This window comes from Pezoporus wallicus, unplaced genomic scaffold (genome assembly GCF_028554395.1).
Source record: "Pezoporus wallicus isolate ANWC-B61680 ecotype Strahan unplaced genomic scaffold, APGP_CSIRO_Pwel_v1 contig_6999, whole genome shotgun sequence".
NCBI lineage: Eukaryota > Metazoa > Chordata > Aves > Psittaciformes > Psittacidae > Pezoporus > Pezoporus wallicus.
This window is the reverse complement of record NW_026640180.1, coordinates 348,018-370,906: the sequence shown is the minus strand read 5'-3', so window position 1 is coordinate 370,906 and position 22,889 is coordinate 348,018. Positions and strand designations below refer to the sequence as shown.

The 22,889-nt window shown below is 43.6% G+C and overlaps 1 protein-coding gene across 3 annotated transcripts in view; it reads left to right on the top strand.

Moving 5' to 3' along the window:
- Positions 1 to 2,301: 2,301 nt before the first annotated feature.
- GPRIN3 (GPRIN family member 3) overlaps positions 2,302 to 22,889 on the top strand; it is a 30,479-nt gene continuing 9,891 nt past the window's right edge. The window contains exon 1 of one of the 3 annotated variants that reach the window (XM_057417960.1): positions 2,302 to 2,696. The gene's annotated coding sequence lies outside the window, so the exon portion shown is untranslated. Of the gene's footprint in view, positions 2,697 to 2,826; positions 3,180 to 18,211; positions 18,232 to 22,889 lie in introns of those variants that run through there. The other 2 variants (XM_057417959.1, XM_057417961.1) reach the window with 2 other exon arrangements.

Sequence of the window (22,889 nt, the reverse complement as noted above, 5' to 3'; positions counted from 1 at the left end):
TTTTGAAACAAAAGCATCCATGCCCCGCTGAGCATGGGGAAGAGATTATTAGTTGAAATTATTTATTTCAGTCATATTACTGTCTTCATTCCTCTTGGATTTCCTTGTCCATGAGATGGTAAGAAATAGACCCAGTGCTCAGCTATGACTGCTCAGAGCAGCATGGGCATTCCCAGGAATGCTGTACAGACAGAAAGAAATATTTACCTGAACTTGGCAGGAAATCATTCAGGCACCAGTTTTGAAGTGCATAGGCATGGAAGGGCTTGGAGCAAACAAAGCTCCTAACCCATCTCTTTTTTGCCCGAGAACTACAGTTGCTCTTTTCCTGCAGATGCTGGGACTGAGTACTCCACATGCTCTGAAGGTGCTTCACAACCCTAAAATAGGAAAGGCACAATAGCCCATGGAAAATTCTCCCACCTTTTCCAGGTGAATACAAAGGACTCTTATTGCTGTGACTTTTGAGGGTGAATGGTCAACTGCCTCTCTTAAATGCCTTTGAAAATCCTACCATGTTTCCACTTCAGTTAATCTCAAAGTTGATTTCCAAAGAAGAGGAAAGTATTTGCTATAAATACTAAACCAACTGAAATGCCTCACTTTGCAAATGGTTTCAGAGCCAAATAAGGGCTGTCTGGAAACAAGCCTGATTCTCACCTTTCTGTGTCAGGTTATTTCTTCCTGGGCAAGAAAGGTTGCTGTCAAAGGGAATAGCTTTAATATTTTTCAGTGATTTGGACATGGGGAGAAAGGTGCAGAAAGAAAAAGATGGCAGTGGGATGTTAAAGCTACATTAAAGGGCACAAGAAGCTTGGCCAGCTTTCAGAATTAACTGCTTAACTGAATGCCAAGACTGTGATTTTAGTATCTCAGGCTAAGGAGGGTATTGTTAACAGAAACAGTCTCTTTTAAGAATCTAGATGAGGAATCTTATGTGTAGGAAAGTTTAGGAAAACTACACTAATTGTAACTGTCCCTTGCTGAGCAGCCCCTGGGGTCCCATGAAGTCTTTGCAGCAGTGGTCTGTAAGTGCCTACAGCCACCTCTTCATGAAAGTACAATCACTGACAAACGGAAATTGCATCATCCAGCCTTTCTTCTTCTTTGTCAAGAAAAGGGGAAGTCTCACAGTAGTAATGTTAATGGCAGCAGGATTAATTCAAGGAAGTTTAGTAATGTTTCTTTAAAAATGGGTCATCTAGCAGAGAAACTATAAGGAGCTGAACACTGACTGCCAACCTGACCTTGTATTCCTGACTCAGACATGAGCAGGGTGAGGACCAGCCTCTATAGAACACCAAAAAAGCAGCAAGATTGTGAAGAGAACAACGAAGTAAAGAGCTACCAGGAACTGTAAATTTCCCTTTCCTGACAATGTTTGCTGCTCTCTCCACTCTCCCCCATCCCCTTCCCCCTCCAATGAGGTTCCTTCATGCTTAGGACGTCCAGGCTCTTAAGAGTTGATTTGGTTTTGGCAAGTGTGAAAAAGTGGTTATTGTTGGTGAATATTGAAAATACCTCTAAAATTTTCCATGGTTAAATGACTGTCAGAAAGTCACATTCAGGAATGGCTATTACATAAATACATGCTGATCTTCGTGGCCACTGTTGGGGAAGAAATTCCATATGCCATGGTAGAAAATACAAGACCTTTTCATGATTACTTAACCCACGAGTCAAAGAGATTTAGGATCAATAACTGAGCCTGAGGGTGTTCTGCAGAGCAATGAATGAAATATGGGTCCATTCATATTAATTAAGGGAATATGATTCATTGATATTCATGACGATTAGAGGTAAAAAATATTTTCTCAGGTCCTCTTAGGTCTTCTTAGGTCAATTGTTCTTTCCCCCCCCCCCCTTTATCTTTTCCATATTGCAACACTTCTCCTCACAGCCTGCCCTATAGTTTTGGAAATCCTGCTCTTATTTATGCCTATTTATCCCCTAAAGGAAGGTAGAAGAGTTAAAATCTTCCCAGTTAAAACCCTGTACTTGACTTGAATCTCAGGGCACTGCAGAACCATTTCCTGTGATTGCAAAAGAGAGAGATAAAATTCCACACTGGTGGGAATTAACAGAAATTAGATCAAAGATTTCCAGACAATTAAGAGTCCTAACCCAAAATGTCCTTTGCTGCTAATATTTTTGCTTCGATCTTTTTTTTTTTTTTTCTTTTGCGGGCAAACAAAGCAGTGCTTCATACAGGAAGCCAAATTTGCCTGTCAAAAACAATCCAAATTCAAAGCGTAACAAGAGCTGATCCGCATTTGCATGCACTGCAATTCCCCATGCAGATTTGTACAACCCCGCAAGCAGAGGACTCAGTAGGTGCCTAGCTGGCGCTCTGTAGGCGCGCTTCCCCAGCTGACACATGCAGGACTAGCAAGGTGGACGGAATTAGGGGGTTTGGGATGTGCTCTTCAGCCGTGAAGCGGTTTAGCATGTAGTTTTGGTTTGGGAGCTGGACAGAACCGGCGGGCAGAGGAGGCGATGCAGAGCAAGCCCCGGCGCAACGTCGGGGCTCTGGCGCGACTGCTGAGCTCTCTCGGGGGGCTGTCGCGGGGGCCGAGAGCTCCCGTCCTCCATCAGGAGCATGAGGCTGAGCAGAAGCCTCCATCTCCCGGGCTATAAGAGCCAGGCGAGGCCTGAGGTGGGGCTACCGTCAGCTGGAAGTGCCTCCCTGGAAGCAGGTACGTGCCCGCGCCCTCCGCATTTGGGAGGACTTGCGGCGGGGTGACAGCGACAGGGCACGGCTCGGAGTCTGTCCCTGCGGCCGCGGGGTGGAGCCCAGCTCGGCTCGGCTCAGCGCTGCAGCCCGGGCACTCCCCGCGTCCCCTGCCAGCCACCGCCGCCGCAGCTGCGAGCGCCAGTGAGGCGCCAGCATCCGCTCGGTGCGGCTCTCCGGGCGGCGGCGGGGGCTGCCCGGGGCCGGTCTGACCGTGCCTCCTGCTCCTTCTTAGTAGTCGGCACAAATCGCCTCCCTCCTGCCCCCCGCGGCGAGGAGGGCCACCCCCGCGGAGCCCTCCCTCTTCCCTCCCTTCGCCCGCCCTCCTCCCGTAGCTGCACACCCCGAGGAAGGGCTTGTTTTCCTGCCCGGATGATGAATTTCTCCGCAAGGTCATCTCTGCCCGCGGCGGCGGCGTGCCCGCGGCTCCCCGGGCGCTGCCGCGGAGGTAAGGCGCGAGGGGGAGGCGGTTGGGTCGTGAGAACCTGCCGGCACATACACACTCGCACAGCAAGTTTATTTGGCGCCGGGGAGGAGCGCGGTGGGTGCGCGGACAGGTGCCCGGGGCACGGTGGGGCAGGGGGCGGCCTCGCCTTACCGGGTGTGCCGGACCGGGCCCGGCAGCGCTCCTCGAGGAGCCGGCCCCGCTCGGCAGCGGTGTGGGTTGCGGCCGCCCCGCCGAGCGGGCACCCGGGGCTGGAGGCGACCGGGCCGGGTCAGCCCAGAGGAGGCCTCTCTAATCCTCTTTACCGGCTCTTGGAAGCGGGTTTGCCTCCCAAATGTCCGAGAGCGCGGAAAACTTAAGGTAGTGATTGTAACAGTAATTGTAATAAGGTGCTCCCACCGGGTCGGGGGGCTGCGGCCGGACAGGCTGGGGGGATGCGCGGCGTGGTCGCCACGGCAACGTGTCGGTGGCCGCGGTGTCGCAGCGCGGAAGGTGCCCCTGAGGGCCCCTCGCCGCGGGGCTCTCGGAGAAGGGGTCTCCCCTGGGGCCCGCCCCGCCACCTCTCTGAGAGAAGCCGGGCGGGGACAGAGGTGCGGGGACACCCATGTGCCCCCTGACCGGGGTGCGGAAACACGGGGCTCTCGGGGGTGCTGCGCTGAGAGTCGGACCGTGGCCCGCTAAGGGTGCGAGCCGGGATATTGCAGTCGAGTAACTACGTGCCCGGTGGTGCTCGCCCGTGTCAGACCCGCACTGCCGGTTGGCTAGACGAGAGGCGCGGAGCAACCTGGCTTGGGGCGATAGGGCCGGTCACAAAACCCCGGTGGACCTTGTCCTTTTCCTACTGAAGCTGGTGACAAAACTACGGATGCTATTGCCAGCTCCCACTCTGCGACTCGTGTTATCCGCACTGAACCTGCCTTTTGTGCCCCACAGAGGCCTAGGCTCCATTAACTCTTATTTCCTTCACCCTTCTTTTTCTCTTGGGAGAAGATAACAATGCTGCTGGTGGATTTGTTAGAGTCATAAGGAATTATTATAATCCCGTAGTCTAAACTCTTCCATAGTATAAAGCCTAGACTATTCTCCAGTGAGTCGAGGGTATGGCCCACCAGCCTCTTCAAACAGTTTTGGTTTAATGAGTCCCAACGATGGGGAATTGACTGCATTCCTGGATAATTGGCTCTGATTGTTAATCTCGTTGTTAAATGTTGGCATCTTTTTTCCTTTTTGAACTTTTCTGACTTCATCTTCTAGCTACTGGATCTTGTAATATCTTTGTCTGTCAGATTAAATAGCTGTCTAGTTTCAGATCGTCTTTCTCTGCTCAAGTATTTAAAGGCAGTAATTAAATAGCCACTTAACTTTGAGATAAATAGGGTTCCTTTGGTCTCTCCCTGGAATGCCAATGCATTCCCCAGGAGAAACCCAGAGCTCTGCTGCTCTTTTCCAAGCCCCCACTGTTTTCCTCACTGGCCACCGACGCTGCACAGTGGATTCCAGGAAGGCTCTTGCTAATGTCACGTGCAGAGATAATAACCTCGTGTTCAGTATTCCCCTGTCTATTCACCCAGTGGTACAAACTTTTCTTTCCCACGGCTACACGGTGGGAACTGATGTGCTTTCTGTTAGTTACATGCAGTGATCCCTCTGTTTCTTTGCAGGCCGGGGTTTTCTCACATGCTGGCTGCCTGTCCTGAAAGGGGCATTTAAATTAAATGCTTACTGTTATAATTATAATGCTATATTATAAGTAAATGCTATATGCTTAACTTTGGATGTGCCTATCTTAAGTGGATTTTTCCCTCATTCTCCTATCACTTCACTTCCAGAGAATCTGCAGCTCGGGAATTACAATAGAACTCTGGTGTTTCTCCCTCTAGAAGTCAGCTGAGTTTTTTCCTGGGACCACTGTGCTAAAAACATCTTCCTCCTTCTTGCTAGTATTCTCTCCAGATGACCTTAAAGTTATTTGTAGTTTACTCGGGAGTAGGTTATACTGAGTAATGTAGAAACTGCAAACTGAAAGTGCCCATTAGAGTGAATTGGTTTTGTAACTGCTTTCATTCTGCTGTGCCTCCAAGTGGTGGTGAGAGAGAGATTTGCTTTCCTGTTTTACAGAACTGCAAATCCAACTGATGAGTATGATGTCTAGGCTGATACATATATTGTCATTATGCTGAGATTCTTTAACTTGAATTTTGTGAGCTTTGCTTACTCTGGAGTGTGCTTAAGCCTGGATTTATAGCTCTTTAGAAAGCACAGTGTTCAAGAGTAGGGACCAGAGGTGAGTGGGTTTGGCAGGATATTATCAAGTTTTCCAGTAGCATGTAGCAGCTCAAAGGGGACTGAAAAGATGAGATTTCAGTAGTTTGAAGGCACCTGCTGTGGGAGAGGGTACAAAATAATACAGGTCTTGGAAGTGGGTACTTTTTTTGTTAGGGTTGTTGAGATTTGGTTGTTTTGGGATATTTTTTTGGGGGGGTGGGAGGTTGTAACCACTGTGACTTATCCTGTCTATGACTGTAATGCACGTTGAGGGAGAGTGATGTAAGAGGTCCAAAGATCAAAGACCTCCCTTGTAGATGCAGACCATCCCATGAAGTAAGTGGAGTGATGAGCCTTGTGTATAAGGTTTATCTGCATGAATGAAGACAGCAGGTTCCAGCCTTTAGAATGACCTAATTGTCTTTGAACTGTTAAAATTAAGGAGTACATTCTGATTGTGTAATAACTTAAGTGTCACAACAGTGAGCTTTTCTGAAATTTCACAAGGATTTTTCTGTTTTCTTTTCAAGACCCTGAAAATGTGTATGGAAAAGATTGCAGTAAGTATAGAAGTAATGGGTTAAGTATAAACAGTGGTGAAAAAGCAGTGGTGCTTTAAAAGGTACTAAAATCATTACTGAGCTCAAATATCTGATCTGATTGAACAGAGTAACCCTGTAAGCTCTAGAATTATGGTGAATTTTCTATAGGCTGGTGTCAGCATCTTGGGAGTTGTTTCTTATTTATATAATTGTATATGCCCCCCTCCTCCCCCCAACATGAAATTTTATTACCTGGAAGATGTCTTTCCTACTTCCATTCAAACTGAGCTTTTCCTCCCCAAAATGGGCTCATCTCTCTGGATTTTTTTTTTTCCCGCAACATGTGCTTTCCTTTCTCAAGGTTGCGTATTCAATTCCTTTTGCGATCAGAAGAGCGTGCATATGTTTCCATAGGGTGACTGGTCCCAAAACTTACATATTTTGAGTCATAATGCCAATTCAGAGTCAGCCCAGCATTAAGAACAGTGGCTGTTAATCTTACAAGGCCAGGAGAGACAGAAAGTAGGATTCTGGGGTCTCAAACTTAGTGTCATATGAAGACTATACAGCGAGTGCCAGGTTAGCGTTAGGCAGATTTTGTTAGCACAGTATGTTGGCAGTAGTAAATTTGTCAGATTTAGGTTCTACAACTGTTACTGACACCTTTATTTTTAACATCAATTCCCTCCTTCAGATGCAGCTGAAGCTAAGGAGAACCTGATTATATTAAGAACATCCTGCCTCTGATTTGTTTGTGCAATTGTCTCTGAAGGAGGAGTAAAAAGCAAGTTGCATGTAGTCTTACAGCTACAGAGCAAAATGTTGTACCTTGTACTACTGTGTTTCTAGCACTGCATCATTTTGTAATTTACGACTCCCACATTAAAAGCAGAGGTGTGATGTAGGCTGAACCTGTTGCCTTTGAGGATTTAAGAGCAATCCTGGATTAAGAGCTGATATTATCTGAGGGCATGTAATGACTTTGTAGCTGATAAAACTTTCATACCTGCCCTACAGGGTTATGAACTGATTCTATTTGTGCAAAATTCTTTAAAATCAGTTGCATTGTTACTGGCAGTACTCTGATATTATTATGGAATATGAGAAATATGACAAGTAACCCAGGATTGCTTCTTAGTCACAAATTGGTTGCCTAATTGTAAGCCTTGATACCATGTAACAAGATGTCTAAACTAATCCCCTATTTGGACTTATATGTTGGATCATTTAGGTAAATATCACCCTCTTGAGAGTCAGAACAAAACAAAGACTGATAATATTTATTGGGTAAAAACAAATTCTGGGTATGTTCTGAATGAAATTAAATCGCTTTCCAGTAGGAAAAGCTTTTGAGTGAGATTTGAGCACAGTTTAATTCTGCAAATAGCGCAACTGTATAAAGGGACTAGGTATGTCTGTTTATTATACATGGACTTTGAACTCAGTGGCAGTTCTATAGAAACAAAGACTTGTACTGATTAAAAATTTAATCACAGATGATCAGTTGCTTACTAAAGTTGCTCAATTTTGTTTCTTTGAGTTGATGGCTCAGAATTTGGGTTTGTAAATTGGCCGCAGACCCAAAAGGGCAGAGGTGTCTGCACACTGAGTAAATGGGAGAAAAAACACACCACCACCGTTTGCAACTTCATGCAGGGTGTAGGGAAGAGAGGTGAAGGGAAAGGTGGGCACCAAAGGAGTAACAATTAAGAGCCAGTGTAACACCTTTTATCCCACTCTGTCAGCAGTGGACACATGTACTTGAGGAAAACAAGTGGGGAGAAGATTGATTACAATCAGAAATATTATAGTGAATTGCTGTAAAAGCTTCTATCAGGGTGCTACAGGCGTGTCCACAGAGAACAGCTTGAATTCTTCTTTTTTCTCCCCACATCTTTAATTCAATGATCTTGTGCCACAAAACTTAGTGGCAGGTATGGAAGCTGTTACCACAGCCACTGTCAAACAGACATACAGGGACATCCTGTTGTTTTGGTTTTGGGGGTGTTTTTTAATGATCCGGGAACAAGAGTCAGTATCTATTGAATCTGTGCCTGTAGCAGTTAGCAACTCCCATTACTTTCATTTAACTATATTTATTATACATTAGTAAAACATGGTAATAACAGTTGTGTTTGTTCACTTCCTTGACTGCTTTCCCCCCCCCGAAAGTAGTTCTCTTAGAAGGACAAAGAGAAGTTAATCAAGGGGGACATGATCAGACACCCCAATGCTTTGTTGGATTATTAGTATCTGTACTATTAGCATCTTTACACACTGTTAGTGCCTGTATGTAACATAGTAGAGACTGGCTCTGAGCTGAGAGTCAAAGCTTGTGTCACTTGGCAAGTTGTAACAAGTAATTTTCTAAGCTAAGTTACATCACTGTTGTCTAGCTTTGGAGATGAAAATAGTTTGCTGAGGGAGTGCATTAGGAGGTATTTCTCATTTCCTCTCTCAGGCAATCTCCCACAGTCACCAGTAAGGAAATAAATACAACTATGATAAAATAGATATGAAGGACATTGCTAGACAGGTGAACTTCAGATCCAAGAAGCAGCAGCAGCATTGTGAAGTTTAAAAGCATTCATACTGTGTATGCATAGATTGTGGTTATATTGTAATAATGTATACACTCTCATTTGCTGCTCCTATACCTTAATGCACACACAGGGAGAGAGAAAGAGGGTTGGTAGTCTAGCAAAGTCTGGCAAAAGCTAACAAAGCTACCTCAGTACAGCTATATGTTTTACTAGCGTAGAAAAGGTTGCTTGGTAAGAATCTATATTGTCTGAAAAAGAATATACCAATTGCAGGCAGAAAGTAATGACCAACATTCAGATTCAGAAAGGCAGATCTTATTAGTTGTCCTTTTTTTAGCTTTTTTTTCTGCTAAATGGACGAGGTGTTTCTAAAAATCTGGAAAAGTAATCAGTGTTTGCTTGAGTTCTTTGTTACACCTGTATCTTGAGAGTCTGCTGTAGCTCAATGACAGCAATTAATATTGTTAGCTCTTCACAATCATCATGCAATTACCACCACTTAGTGTTTTGTCCTGTAGAACAGGAAGTCTTTCCATATGCTTATGTCATTTTCCTTTGGGGAAATATTGATTGCTGTGATTGGGACCACAGATTGTATTATAGTGGTGGAATTCTCTTTTCCAGTGATGCTAATGTGCAAAAAAAAAAGCATAGTTTTCAAAAGGGAAGTAAAAAATAAAAGGCAAAATGAAACAAGATGCTGTGTAATTATTTTACTGCTCTTCATACAAAAAGACAACACATTCAAATACAGGATGTGAATAATATGATACATTATGACTAATCTTAAAAGGATACTATAAAAAGCAATGGCTTCTAAATAATGACAGTGAAGTCTGAAGATTTAATTCAGAAATTTTCTTGTGGCTCCAGGTCCCCTTTTCGCATGGAAGACTAGACCTGCTGCTCCATGGAAACATCACTAGAAATCTGAGAAAGCCAGTCAAAGTTTTGGTGGAAACAGTGGGAATTCCCAACATGGGATAATAAAGGATCTGATGTTTCCTTAACTTTGCATAAACAAGAGTCAATTCATTAATGATTGGGCAAAACAAATAAAACTAGTTATGTGGTTGGGCATAAGTTTCAGATGGATGATTTTCCTCTTCTGAGCGGAACAGAAAAGGAAAAGAACAGTAGACTGGTTACTAATCTGATTTTACTTGGTCTTGGGAAGAGAGGAGTGTTCCTGTTGGTAGAGGGTAGTGTTGGAGTGTTGGTAGAGGGTAGTGTTGGAGTGTGGTGTCTCTGGTATGAGGGAAACATGGTCTTTTGTCAGCTTAGGTGTGAGCAGAGTCCCTTAACATAAAGCCAGACGGACTGAAAGTGATTTTTCTACTCTTGGGCAGTCATTTTGCCTTAGTAAAGAAACTTTGAAACATTTTGAAGTCCAAGGACTGGTACTTTGTCTCTGGTGTGTTGCTGGTGGAATCTTAGTCTGAAGAGTAGTGTCTAGGCTGAGTGCCCAGGGAATGGTCCCTCCCTTTCTGTAGGGCCTCTGACTGTGGAGTATTTCTAAAAGCAGGGTCAAAGAGCAGAGTAAATCTGGAAAGTCAGTGTAACGAACTAAATAGAAAATCTAGTAAAGATGATGATTGGACAGGTCACTGTTGCATTTTAGCAAATTCCCATTTTCTTAGACTACTAGAGCTACAGTTCAGAGCAGCTTCTAGATGCCCTTGGGCATTGGAGGATAAACCAGATATCGCCAGGTCTGGACTTCAGAAAGGAAAGGTGTAAAAGTCCTATAAATCTTCCCAGCTCAGCTCTCATAGAAGAAGTCTGACTGTTGAGTTAGCTAGTCCTTAGGCTAGAAAATACTGAAGGATAATCAGCCCTTAGTATTTAAACTAAAGGGTCACCATCACTAATGTCACTCTCCTTCCTCTGAAGCATCATTTTCACACAGTTAAAACTTAACACTGAAATGCTTAGCTTTAGAGATGAGTCATTAGGAAAATGATAAAATATAAGCATACTGGGGGGTGTAGGTAGAAGTAACATGATAAACTATTTGTCAGAAAGATGATACTCTGAGAAGACCTGTATGCAAACAAGATGACAGAATTATTCCACCCCAAAAGGCTGGTGTTTCACAAGTGCTGAACCTTTTATAGCACTGCATCACACTATGGCATCTCCATATTTATTAAAAGAAAATGTTAATCCTCCCCTCAAGGTTAATAATTAGGGAGTAGCTGTTAAAAGCTGGTAAACAGGCTATGAAGGTCTGCATAGGTTTATAGGAGCCCAGACTTCTGCCCAAGCTAAGCAGTAGCCTTGCAACATCCCCTTTTTCAGTACTTGGAAAAATAATGGGCCCATTTCCATCCAGTTTGTGGGAATTACAAACGCAGCCATGGTAACACTTGACAATTATTAGTTGCAGCACCAAAGGCATTTTCACAGAAAGGGTGATATTTTGAAGGCTCATCCCAGCCCATGGTATGGCAGAATAGAGTGACCAGGTTTTTGGGCCCCTGCCTGCTCTCTAGTCCTTCAAACAAACCTGCTCATGCCGTAAGCGTAAGCACTACTAATTGCAAATGTGCTTTCACCTACATCAGCCTAGGGCTGAATAGACTTGGAAGGACCATGTGAAGTCACTGGTGTGGTGACTTCAGGTTAGGACTCTGCAGAATTTCTGCTGTTTGTCTCATACCTGACAACATAGGGTTCATGGGGCTAAATTCAGCCTGCAGTTTTGGCCATGTGCTAACGATGCTAGAAATGCATAAGGATGCACTGCAGACTATGCCTGAGGAATAAAAGCTGTTCATTAATTTCCTGAGAAATCAAGCAAAGCTCTATCAGGAGGTGCAGAGAAAAGTTTTAAAAAATGAGTACTACAGAAAGATGAACTTCATTAATTTAGCTTCTTGTGGATTAATCCAGCTTTTATTGATTGTTTAAGTCTTGATTAGCTTGATGCCTAAGAAATGGAAGGGACAAGCAGTTTCATGCTGCATACAGCAGGCATAGAAATGAACAGAGAGATGGTCTTCCCTTTAGTGAGGAGAGGGGTCTTTACCTCCTGTTTGGGTTCAGTGAACACGTCAATTTAAAGAGAACAATTCAAACCTCAAGTCATAGGGCTGCTTTACACTACCCACAGTGCAATAAAATCAGATAATATCCTATCATAAAGCCTGGAAGACTTCCCACAGAAATACTCATGTATTAAATGGTCTGCTTTGTGAGTTCCTTCCAGCTGGCCCATGCTTGGCCATTATCATAGAAACATGTGTGTTTGATACTGGGAAATAGCAGAACAGTATTAATCCAGTTCAGAAGATGCTCTTAATATGAAGAGCCTCAGGGGAATATTGCTTGGAAAATGTATTTTCATAATAAAATGACCTATTTTAGAATATCAATTTTCCATGCTGGAGGAGGCAGGAAGATGGCAGGAGGCTTGCCAAAGAGATGGACAATGAGCACACTTGCTCCCTGACAAGAGATGAATAAAATGAATGTATTAATAAGATACCAGAAGGGTTTTTTTTTTTCAGCTGGTTCCTGCATGGAGGTTATTTGTATGTGTCTGCTATATCCAAATCAATGTGCCTCCAGGAATGTGAGCAGACCTTGCTATCAGCAGCCAACCCAAACATGCAGATGACAGGTAGAGAGCCTACACAATATCTGTTTAAGCTGCCCCTCAAAGAGCTTTAGAGGAAAATAAAGTAAAAGGAGGACAAAGCTAGTAATAGTTTTAAGTATCTACCAAGAAAGCAAGCTTCAGTTACATTACACTAATACTATAATCGCAAGTAGTGAGCTGTGTGTAACAAATGGTTTTGCTGTTACTCATCAGTTCCATCTGTATGGATGCTCCAAGACAACCCATGTGTTGTTGCTTCTCCAGTAGCAGAGCCAGACTTCAAGTGACTAATGAATCCTCCCTACTCAGCCTCAGTTTGTCTTGTATTTTTGTCTGTTGAAACCTTTCTTCTTTTTCAGTGTGACTTATAACTGAACTTCAGCAATCAAATTAATATTTAACCACCGTATGAGTTCAACTAGGTGGCAATCAAAGCCACACCTGTTACTGTAAAATCACATCAGTCAGTAGCTAACATGCTGCTTAGAAAAAAAACAACACCTTATTTGGATGGGTTAAATTTGACCCCACAGTTAAAGGCTGTAATTTCTTTGATGCAAACCCCATTAATGGAGTTGCTGTAGTTTATGTGAGGTATAAATTTGGCCTTTTACCAGAGGTATCTAGCTGGAGATACTGAATTGATATGAAATTATTCCAAACGCCATAGTTGCCATTCTGACATGAAGCCAAACAACATCATCCTTTCAGTCATTGTATCTTAGGCAGCTGATTCAGAATGAATTCAGGGCAGATGAGGTACAGATGAATGTACAGGATATTTAGCTGTGGTACTTCAGCCAGCCAGCCTCATGCCCTTTGAAATCCTTGTCCTCTACAGTCTTTAGCGATGGTCCTGAAATTCTCCTGGCTGTGTTGCCACGCTGAACAGTGGATGATGATAATGAACTCCCAAGAGTTGAAATTGTGATTGTACCAGGACTTCTGCAAATCCGAAACCTGTCTCCATTGTGCTTTGTGTGGGTGCAGTGTGCTGTGCATAAGGTTTCAAGCCTGAAGTTTTCTGTGCAATGGTTTGTTGCAGTAGCTTCCTCTCATTGGATTTAAGAAAGACCAGAGTGGTAGAAAATATGCAGAGAAAAAGACAACAAATAGGTCTTGTTGTGCCCTTTTCAGTTCTGTCTGGTTGCAGAAAGGAGTTTTCTGATCACTTTAATGAAATCTTCCTGATGCTGCTTTGAACCACTTTTTCTGAGTGATTAATGATTCAATTTCTCACATCTGGACAGGAAACAGAAGTGTAAAAGTACCTGTTTTCTAGCAGGTGGCTTTTTCTAAGCTTTAGCAAAGTGGAGTTAAAGACACAGTTAAATGACTTTTGGGGTGGACCCAGTAGCTTAGTTTTGGAAAGCACTTTGAAGAAGAAATGCACATGAAGATATATATAGTACCTTGAATTAATGCCGTATTCTTCCATCTCTCCATCCCTCTCTTGAAGGCTGACTTTGTGTATTGCATGTGGAATTTCATCCATGGGCTCCTGAACTGAGCTCCATGACCAGAATTTAACTGGCATAAGTCTCCTGTAGTCACCTAGTCTTGACTTGAAATTGTTTACTGCTGACTGTTGAAATGCTTAATCAGACATAGGCACTAAATGACTAATCCTGCCTTTCTTGGGAGAAGGTTTCCTGTTTGTGACCGAAAAGAGTGCAGTCTTTGGGAAAATGGGTTTTCTCTTTTGCACATACACGTTTTTTAGTTAAATCTGTTTGCTTTCTTTTTTTTTTTTCTCCTTATATATATATATACTTATATATATAAAAGGCCAGACAGCAGCTTTTTTAATAGTATTTGCTGTTAGTCACCCATTGAAGAAAGAGACCTAACCGATGACAGGAAAAAAATCAGGAAATGGGAAAAAATATCCATCAGAGGCTTAGAAAGACAGAGCAATGCTTATGACATTCAAGCTGAGCATGCAGCATGAGGTAGCAAGAGGTATGGACATGGTTGCCATCAGATATTTAAGCAGTATTAAAACTGCCTTTCAAAGTGATGCTGTACCATGGTGCAAAGCGTGATTTAAAACCGTCCATTCCTTATGAACAGTTTCCTGGCCTTAAGCTGTATGAAGCTGTGAAATGGTCTGGCAAGGAGCATGGAGTAGGAGACAGATGGAGAATCAGTGCTGGAAGAGTGTACAAGCCTACTTCCACGAGGCAGAGGGCCAACAGATTTCTCTGTCACATGGACCAAGCAACTTACTTTTTCCTGCACATCCTCTTTTCTCTGGAAGAGCAGCTCTCCCCTTCACCTCTTGCCTCCTCCTGCCTTTTTGCCCAGCCAGAGTTCTTTCAGCAGTTGTGGAGGTAGGTCAGCCTCATAAACAGAATAAGGTTGTTGAGTTCATGTGGGAGAAGGCTGGTGTTTCCGGGATCAGCATTTCACCTCATTCTCTATTTTTCTGGGAGAAACTTAGGACTGAGGCACACTAACCTTGAAACTCAGCAGCTGAGCAACACCATCCAGATACTGCCCAGAGAGAAGATCAAGGGGAGGCTAATGAACTTCCAGGGGTTGTGGCTTTTCCCTTAAAAGAAAGGGTGCAGCCTGAGCACACTATGGGGAAAGAACATGTTTTCTGTCCTCCTGGAAAGGAAAAGGGTGAGAGTTTTGAGGTGGTGATGGGGGATTTTCCAAACCATCTGCAGTGCTAACAAAACATCTGTCTCTTTCAAACCACCTCCTGTAGCAGTTTGCATTTGCAAAAATGTTTTTCTCCTGTTGACTTGGAGTAGAACAAACCAAACAGTTTTCCTGTGTATGCCTATGCTTGTGGCTTAGAGTTGTTAATAAATGGATGAGGGAGAAGCGTGAACAGAGCTGAGGTAGTGAGGATCAAGCTGTAGTAATTACCTGGACCGTGCTCATCAGCACCTGAGCAGGGATGAAGGGGAAGATGCAGGTTCCTCACCTGTGTTTGCTGGAGTGGGGCCTGAGTTACTGATAATATGGTTATATGAGGAACACCCAACAAATTGCTTTTGGTGCCCTAGCTCTTTAGCCTCGACTCACTATATCTTCTGACCCAGTCTGCTTCTTTGTCCAGATACTTCTTTATTCCTTCTCTGTCTGCTGTGAGTTCACTTGCTCAAGCATGCAGGGTACAGGTTTATAGGAAGGGCCATTCAGACCAAATTGCCAGCCTTTCTCTCTGCAAAAGCAGCAGCTTACGTAAGAAGGAAAAAACATAATAGAGTTGCTTGCTCAGTATCTCATTGCCTGCTGCCCTGTTCACACTGGACATTCTCTGTTGTCAAATGTTCATACCCCATCCAATCCCATGCCATGCTTGAGCTTTCTGAAGGGCAAAAGCGTTAACAAAGCCTTTTCCAAAACTGCTTACCACCCTTGTATGAACATCTACAGATCTGCAGTGGTTGCAAGTGCTCGTCTTGGGTAGATGGCCTTCCTGGGTAAGTAGCATTCCTTGCTTGTTCAGCTTTTAGGTGGTGCTTTTGGGGTTTTGTGGGTTTGGGTTGTTAGGGTATGTTTTAATTCACAAATGCTGGCAGCAGCATCTTCTGCACACTTGATTGTCTAGCTTGTGCTTCAACAGAGGTCCCAGTCTGTTTCACCTCTATAGATTCAGGACTTGCTGTATGGCAGTAATCCAGCAAGAATTTATGTATTTCTTGGTAATGTTTCAGAGATGGATCTCTAAAGCCAGATTCCTATGCTCATGATTGCAAAGAGATTTTGGTAGTAGGTGATAAGTAGGAGAAGGGTGTTCTGTAGTTAAATCACTGGCATTAGACACATGACTGCATAGCTTTCTCTCTGATCTTCAGCTGTGTTAGCTTCTAAAGAAGAGGTAGGAGTTCTGGTTCCTGCCTCTGCTCTATACCCTGCCTGTGTGAGCTGTGAATGTTGAATGTGTCTATGCTCACATGTAGCATTCAGTGAAATAACGGAATACGTTAGGGTCTTCTGGCATTTCTTGGATGAAAACACAAACTATTTTCAAAAATAGTGAGCAACTTTGCCTGGCCATTTGCTTTATGGGTATTCCTGATTATTCAGCACTTTCGAGAAAATCAGACTTCTTTGATTTCAGCGTTTAGCTTCAATCACCCAGGTTAGGCTAGATGACTATGTTAGTATATATAAAATTTTATGTGCTTGTTTTATGTCTGTCTGCAATCATATATGTATGCATAGTTTGTGGTAATAAAAACTGTATCCATAAATAGGATGTCAATAAAAATGTGGTAGGAAGCCTGCCGTGCACCCACAGCTGTCAGATGACTGTTTGAAGTATCTAGTGCTTATCTTCATGAAGTTCCTGTCTGGTAATAAACCATCTTGTCTGGATTTTCATACTGGCTCTAAGGTTGTTGTGCGTTTTCTCCTTCAAATACGCCGCTGTGCATGAGGCATCTATGTTCAATGCGAGTCCAGTAATTAAGCCTTAAGCTGGGAATGATCCTTTTTCATGCCCTGCCAGCTTCCACTCCAGCTGACTTAGAAACAAGGACAAAGCTATCACACAGCCTCGCTCACTCACAGCTGTGCTCTAGGAAGGTACAGCCTGACCTCAGTTTACTTGTAAGATTTGCAGGTCAAAGATGCTGGCAGCTTGAGCAAGGAGAGCTGAAACTGCTCCAAAGAGGAGTAAATGGAACACAGCCTGATGCAAGGAGCTCTGCTTTAGGTGATAAACTCAGTAATTCCTTGGGGCTGCCAAGTGTTTTAAGTTTTTGAATGCTTGGGGCATGTTTTGCTTCCATACCATGAAGCAATTGCATGTAGCTGGAGAAGGTTGTAGCTTTACTGTATATGAAGGTGAGCTAGATGGAGAGCTGCCTCCATGAGTGCCAGTCACACTGCCCGTGAACTGTCTGATTTGGGCTTGGCTAGGCGGTTGAGTCAGCCAGCTTCAGTAAAACTGAAGCTTTGTTAAACCCATATGTGATGTATCTTGTTTGAGCTGTCATTATACTTAATGCTAATTATACTCATTAACCAACTTGGCAATTATCCTGAAGGTGATTCAAGTCAAAGCTAATGTCCTTTAGCAGTACCTTTATCACAGTGTTTATTGCTTCAATCACCTGATAAATGGAAATGTTAATATGCCTGGCTTAAATGCAGTAGAAATGAGGAATATAGGTATGTCCAGAGTTAGACTCAGTGTAAACCTTGAACTCTGCCTCTGAAAGATCTCAGCCCTTGACAGGAGTGGAGATGTCACATTAGCTGGTGTCAGCCATCATGGCCTTGCAGAGGTCCAGGGTATGGCTAAGGCAGAGATCCAGGGCATGGGTACAGCTGTGCCATATCGCGTCAGGGAGAGCTTTGGCTTATGACGACTCCAGTAATTAACTCCTAGTATTATTATTAGCTTTGAATGGGTTTACAAAATAAGACATGCTGGGTATCTGCTTCCAGCATGTTTGATTGAACTACTTTCCAGATTTTTGCATTACTATCTCTTAAATATTTGCTGTTTGAGGAAGTATTTCTGGGTTTAGTTTGGTTCTGACACAGATGGGGCTTCCCAAGTCTCAGACACTGAATAAGATTTTGTGTTATGAGCATTGTGATTTTTAAGAAAAGCAGAAGAAGCAGAGAATATCATTATTCCTGAGCCTGTGAAAATCCACATTTAAAACATGGTATAAGGCAGTTGGGTACTTTCGTCACCCTTGTTGGGGCTGGAAGAATAAAAGCACATTGAACCTAAGGATAAAAATACATGCATTGAATAAGCCATTGTTGGGAGACAATTCTAATAGGAGGGAGGATGGTTCCTGTGATTGTTAGCATGAGAGATTTTTACACCCCCGGGCTGCCTGCAAGGGCAATTCTGAAAAGCTATTACCATCAAACACCTGTGGGATAGACTGCAAATAAGGAGTTGTTCTTAAAATAAGCTGTCGAACAGCACAGCTGTTGGTGTTTTTCTTTGCTACAGGAAGGCAGAGGTGTTGAGAGAGAGACTTGGAAACTGAGTTGGCTTCTTCACCCAGGGAAAGCACTGCAAGCACATGTATGCTGTGGATGGAGATTTAAGAGCTTCTTTTTGTCCTGAAGAGCATTCTGGCTAGTTAATTTCAGGGCTCAAAGATAGTGAGGTAAGGTTTGGGCATTGATTTTTACCTATACTGAGTTGGTATCAGTGCCAGTTCCTCCTTGTTCTCAAGCTAAGAGCCAGAACAATAAGTTTCTCTCAATTTACTTAATTTTATCTGATCAGATCTGCCACAGTGGTGGTTGCTGTCATCTGCGAGGTTTCTTGGATGTGTCTTTCAACACCACCTCTCAGCTCAAGGTGGAGGCTGAAGAAGACATGCTGTAGTTTATAGGTTTAACGTTTTACCAGCATGTTCCTATGGAGAATTTGCCTTCAATAGGGTCAAGTTGCTGAAAGCCCTCACATGACTGCAGTGCTGTATATGTGGTTAGGCTGTTCCAGCATTTCTGGATATAAAGAATGATGGTGTCACTGATTATCTGCAGTACGTGACAAGTGCTAATTTTTCTGGCTTTGCAGGGTGCTGCTTAGGATGTGTTACCCTGTCCCTGCTTGGTTAGCACATTCTGCTTTCCCCATGCCCCACATGCAGTACCTCATCAGTTAAAAAAACAATAACAAATGAAGTTCTGTCTCTGGTTTGGTCCAATTCCACCAGGATCAACATTCGACAAAATAAAGCGTATAGCCTCAAGCAAGGTGAAAGAAGAGTCTGAGACTGAGATGACAGCTTTTCATGCGATGGTCCCTGTGAAGTCATATCATAAGCTCGCCTGACTGAGGTGAGCAGGTTAGAGTTCTTAGCTGGATGTACAGGTTTGAGTCATTGCCCTCGAGAGAGCATTTACCGGTGTTGTAAAGATACCACTGAATTGCTCCGATTTTTATCTCTGAACACGAAGGCTTCCAACCTGCAGCCATTTGGTTTCCCACAGAGCCTAAAACACATCACACAAAAAGTGGCCTCGCACACGGCTTCCTCCATTGTTTGTTTTTTTTGAGAAGGTGTTTAGCAGGAGGCAGTTGACTAAGGAGATGATTTTGTTGTTCTTACTGCTCTCATTGACAATGACAGGCAGCGGTGGAGTGAAGTGAGAATGTGAAGAAACAGGAAGCAACTGCTGAGGTGGCGGCAGGAAGAAGGCAAGATATTTTAAACTGGGGTTTTAGGTGGTTTTTGTTGTGTGTGGTTTTTAAGCCACGAGATAACTGTTTCAGCTGCCAGCCTCTTTATTCACATTAGTTGTGTTTCTAATAGCCAGGAGGCAAGAGCAGACATGGTGACATCGTCATGGTGCCGTTCTTAGGTTAATCACACACTATGGCAAATTTCTGTTACAGTAATGACTGGTTAGGCTCCGCATCCTTCTTTTCTAATTACATGCCATTTGGAGTAGTTCTTTTCCATTAGGATAATGCCCATAAACAACAATGGATATGTCCTCTGCCAGGTGCCTGTTATGTAAAGATCTATTCCCTTTTCTAATACTGAGCCCAGCATCTTCATTAAAATAATATGATATGAGGACAACTTTTATTTTTTCAGATGGTGTGTGAGAATTAAACATTATCATTGGGGTTTACCTTATGCAAAAGACGTTCCTCCTGCTACCAGCTCTTCTGAGGAAAAATTTCCTTACTCGCAAAATTGGTGTTTAAAAAAAGAAAGCGCTACTGCAACATACTTCTCTGGGCACCCATAATAAGGTTACTCGGCAGCAAACCAGGACTAATTATCTACTGATACCAGCGCTACTGGACTGCTTAAGCCATGTTATTATGAGCATTTGCATTTAGTGTGTTGAAGGAATGTTCTTAAGGAGATCAGCATGAAGTTCAGGGAATTTGCTTTCAAGGTTCTGAAAGCATGTTAGAAATAGATAACATCCTTTGTCCCACAGAGCCACCCTTTCCAAGACCCACATACTCTTCAGTGGTTATGTTTTCCTAAACACAAAAAATGTGATTTTGGTCTTGGTCTAGCTCACAACAGATGGATGTCTGCATAAACCTCACCATCCTGCTTGCTGCTAGTTGACTGGGAGTCTTAGCAGAGAAAGCAAGAACTGCATAGGCATTATTCAGTGTTATGCTTTAAAGTTGATCATTCCTCTTTATAATGAAGTCATGTTGGCATTGCTATGTATGAAAAAGATATTTATTGTTGGCTATTAAACTGCTCTGAAAACAGGGCTTTTGTTTGTCAGCTGTCAAAGTCCAAATGCATTCAGTTGCATGAAATGCATTAATGATGGGTTGGATTTCACTGTGCTTAGACAGGAGAAGATATCAGGATAGACAAGGAATTAAATTTCCATTTGATTGATGGGTAATTCTGTTGCTTTCCACATCAAACATGAAAGTGGTTTTTGAAAGGCCCATATGACCCTCTGTTCACGTCCCTCAGATACCACTCCTCAGTTCTACTCAATAATGAGCTGAAGAAAAACAATGTGGGAGTGAGTTGTGTGAAATGGAGTCAGTCACCTGCCTGATGTGGGCAGCACGTTCCTGGTTTCCTCACATGTGCATGTGTTGGGAGCGTGCTCACAGACATTCTTCCTGAAATGTGGTTTGCCCTTGAAGTCAGGCTGTGTTTCCTTAAAAGCAGCTTCCAGTGTCAGATACTGAAATAAAAAATATGTGCTCATAAATATTGAGGCTAAACATAATAACACGCAATTAAAAAGAAATTAAGCAAAATATATATCTCTCTGGGTTTTATCCACGTGTCGCATCCCCTCTGGGGTGGCCCAGGATATTAAATAGGAGTGTTGCTGTAGCTTATGCAACTGTTAGAGCTGGCTGACGGTCAGTGTAGTTGTTTGATTTGGCTGTTTCAATAAGGCCATTTATCCTTCCCTTTCACCTTGGAGGAGGAAGACTGACGGGCTCTTGGTGGTGTTCTACAGCAAGCCTGGTGTTCAGCAGGAGCTTTTGCACACTTGCAGACCCTCCTGAAGCAAGTCTTCTTACAGGGTGATGTAACCTGGGGAGGAGGCGTGCAAGGAGATATCATGTCTTTGAAGCCCTGTGCTGTTGCCCGAGACCCCTCTCGGCTGGGGGAGCAGTGGAACATGAGCTGAGTGGAAAGTAGAGGGGCAGGATGGGGATATGGGGCAGAAGAGGAGACGCTGAGTGAAGGGTGATGCATCTTCAGGCTGGGGTTCACCTTCTGTGGCTTCTTCCCATACTACACTGATCTGACCACAGCTTCCCCAGAAAAGGCTTTTTATCTTTGAGGAGGTGAGCTTTGAAGGCCCAGAACTTCAAGGGCAACAGACAATGCCACAGTTTTCTATTTAAATCAGGATTTTCATTCTTCATTTTGAATGTTCTTTATGTCTAGCAATCTTCTCAAGGCTAACTTTCTACTACTTTTAAATATTGTTTTTCTGTGCTTTAAAGTGTTGGAGCACAAAGCAATCCCATTTTTCTTCTGGAAACCTGGAAGAGTTTTGCAAAAATCAGGGTGTAAATCCATAACCACTTGGTCCTTACTCCCATGGAAACAAGCTCTTCTTGCAGCACTTCCACAGCACATGCCAGCCTGCTGCCTTTGGCCATGGCCAGAGGATAGTGACCTCTTCAGCAGAGCCAGACCAGCTTTGGTGCTGAGGAACCTCCAAATGAATGTCACTGGTGTGACCATGGTAGCTGTAAGCATCAGGGTACGGAAAAGGATCTCTTCTGATACAATGATTTGCTGACAGAGATTAAAAGCAAAGTGCAACCAGGAGTCAAGTTTACATGCACGCAGAAGGTATATATTGCTAACAGTGCAGAGGCTCCCATCAGGGCTCTGAACAGGCACCAGAGCTGGACATGGTAGCTGCTGCTTGTCTCCTGCCAGGGGTGAGATGGGTGCTGCCCACAGGGAACAGATGGAACACACGCTGGGACATGCTGTCTCAGGGCAGAGCAGCGGTTGTACTTCCTTTTAGATGGCTATCTAAATTGAAGGGTAACTAATTATTCTGCTTGCCAGAATAGCAGGACAGTAGAGCTGAATCAGGCTTGGTCACTGCACAGTTTTTACTCATCCATGGTGATGGGCCTGCCTATTGAAAGGTGGTTTGCAGATACTCTCACATTTGTGTGCCTGGGTAACTGCTGAAGTGCACACACATGTCTCTGGGCAGCTCTGAACTGTTGGAGCAAGGTTCTCCTCAAGCTCACAAACCCAGTCTCTCGGATGAGCTTGTCAGCATTGTTCTGCAACCGGGCAGCCATGGGACTTACACTGATTTGCACCCTTTGGCCTGAAGTCAGAGAACAGGTGTACCCCCAAATCTGGTTCAGCCTGCCTGAGCTCGCTCTTTGTATACCAGTCTAAAGCTGCTTAGTAGTGATTTTTCTGGCAATCCTGAGGTCATGCTAGGGACGGAGTGACTGTTTGTTGCTTCTAAACTGTGATAAACACTGCAAAACCAAAATTACAACTAGATGATCCTTTGTGCTCACTGCTAGGTGCCTGAGAGTGCTTGACAGATCCAGTTTTGGCGAGCCTCTTCTGCAGCCTGCAGGACACTGTGCTCTCTGGACTCTCAGGAATTCAGCAAGAGACTAGGGAGGCAGAGAACGTAGATTTAAAGAGAACATGTGCAAGAGCTACATGCAGAAGCAAAACCCAGCAATGCTATCTGCACGCTGCAGTGAGAAAATGTTGTAAATATTAGATTTTAACATCATCAGAATTGTTTTGGCATCTAGTTGAGTAGACTATATAATTTGCAGGGGCCTCTTGGAAGCGTGTAC